Source organism: Galeopterus variegatus, unplaced genomic scaffold (assembly GCF_000696425.1).
Source record: "Galeopterus variegatus unplaced genomic scaffold, G_variegatus-3.0.2 Scaffold237, whole genome shotgun sequence".
Lineage (NCBI taxonomy): Eukaryota > Metazoa > Chordata > Mammalia > Dermoptera > Cynocephalidae > Galeopterus > Galeopterus variegatus.
The window spans coordinates 217,989-220,579 of record NW_007726348.1 but is presented as its reverse complement, the minus strand read 5'-3'; positions in this window follow the sequence as shown (position 1 = coordinate 220,579).

Genomic DNA, 2,591 nt, shown 5'->3' with positions numbered 1-2,591 from the left:
GGCCATCCCTATATAGGATCCGAACCTGTGGCCTTGGTGTTATCAGCACCGCACTCTACCGAGTGAGCCACGGGCCGGCCCAAGACAATTTTTCTTAAACTGCCTATTTTAGTAAACTAATATAACTGAAAATTTTGCCTATTTATTTATTTAGTTTTGTAGCTGGCTGGTACAGGGAATTAAAATCCTCTGAGTATACTATGGAAAAAAATGAATTTTGACCTAGATTCATAAGGCTGGTTATTTGCTGTTATATGATACCTGTGGAAATATAATTTGGGACAACTTGCATATTTATCAAAATTACAAATTCCCAAAGTCTTTGATGTAAAAATTTCACTTCTAGGGTATCATCCTACAAATATACACATTCATGTACAAAATAAAACATTCAGTTCACTGCAGAATTGTTTGTAATATGAAAAGATTAGAAACAACCAATGAGGACACATTAAATAGATGATAGACCATCTATATTGTATAATATTATGCAGCTATTTACTGTCTGTGTTAGTATACAGTGATATCCAAAATATATTCAATGGAAAAAAATTTCACTAAAAGGAACCAGACATATTTAGAGAGATGGTTTATTTTAGTGCTGGGTCTGAGGAAGTTTAAGAGCCTGGAAAATCTTTTTGTACCAAAAAGTAAACAAGTGTTATAAAGTCATGGGAATATGTTGAAATGACTCAGGGGCCAGCTTGAAAGGCTACCACGGACTGAATCTGGAACAATGGCTTGTAAACATTGAGAAAAGAATCTATGAGCCCATACTGAAACAAAAAATATTAATAAAGGGAAGAGAAAGAATAACAGAGTTAGAAATTGCTTTGTTGCAATTATGATAGTAATAATCATCCATAAGTGCTAAAGCCATTGAGTGAAAGTTTGGTTGAGAGCAGTCTCAAATTATTCCCCCATACATACGATACTTATCGATTAAGAAGGATAGATGGTAATTTTACAGTGGAGATACTTAATGAAAACCACCTAAACTGGTACAAACTGGTATCACTGTGATTTCCTGACGTGATTCACTGAGGAAACAACATCACTTCTGTGGTATTCCTGCCAAAAATTCGTAACTTTATTCTATCCATGAGGAAAGAATCAGGAAAATCCATATTGACAGACATTCTGTAAAAACAAAGCAAAAAAACAAAAACAAAAACACAAGTCAAACAAAACAACCGGCCTATTCTCTTCAAATGATAATGCCATGAAAGACAAAGGAGAACAGAGGAACTACTCCAGAATAAAGGACACTCAGCAGACATGACAACTAAGTTCGGCGTGTCATTGTGGATCAGAAACAATAAATTTTGTTTAAAGGAGTACTGAAATTTGAAAACCTTCTGTAAATTTTCTGCGTTTAATAATTGCACTGTTGCTATTAAGAAAATCAGAATAAGAATGTCTCACAAACTTAGGAAAAGATTGATTGTTCTCTGCCCATAAAGCCAAGTAGCAACCAGAACCAGTTTTAAACCCATTTAATTGATAAACACACTCAACTCAGCTAAAAGCTTTCACAAGCTAACCAATCAGCATCAGCCTCTCACTTCTGAAAGTCAATCAATCAGGGATGAACTCACTCCAAAAAAGACACCTCAGAATACCAGCCAATCAAATAGTCTCCCTGGAGAAATCAAGCTTTTAAGGACCATGCCAACTACTTATGCCTCTGCAAATCTGCCCCTCTCTGAACTCCATGCTTCCCCCCAGCACTAGGAGACCAGCTGTCTGCTCTGCTCTGACCAGCATAGCTCTCCATTACTGTAGTAAGCAAATTCTGCTTTGTCTTTTTATTTCAGATACTGAGTGGTTGTGTCATTATCCTTTGGTACTTCTAGAGGTTCCACCAACATCATTTGAAAACTCTCAGCTGGAAGCATTCCAGGTAACCCTTGGACCAACTGGTGCACTTACTGGGCCCCTTACATCCAAATTTCATTGGTCCACCAGATCAGCTGCCAGATGGATGAATCAGTCTCAATAACCATCTGAGCTCTATTTTTATTGGATTCTCTTTACTGTGTTTATTCTTTTATGTTAGGATTTGTAACCAAGTAGACATTTGCAGGGTCTTTAGGCTTAGATCTCTGTACTAAGTAATTAGACCTTTTAGTCTGAAGAAGCACCATTTGGTAATTATATCCAGGAGTATAATAAGGTTATTAGATCTTTTGCTCTGGAGATATACCACTTGCAAATATGTTTCCTATTAACCTGCTTATTCTGCAGCTTGCTATGCCTTTGTTTTGTTAGAAATTTAAAAATAATTTATTCAATTAAAAACAATAATGAACCCATTATATGTCAGCATAAATACTACATTTTAATGAAAACAACATTTTATGAAAAAATTAGAAGAGTAGCTTGTGTTTTGCTATTTTGTCTGGCTAAATAGAAGACAGCTGAGTTTTCACAGCAGCTTCTAACTTTAATTTATTGTGCTGTGTTGTTTTGTTGAAGGATGTGAAGAAAACCCAACCTGACACATGCATGTAGTTGGAAGAGGGAGAAGTTTTTTTTTTTTGTTTTTTTTTTTAAAGATGACCGGTAAGGGGATCTTAACCCTTGACTTG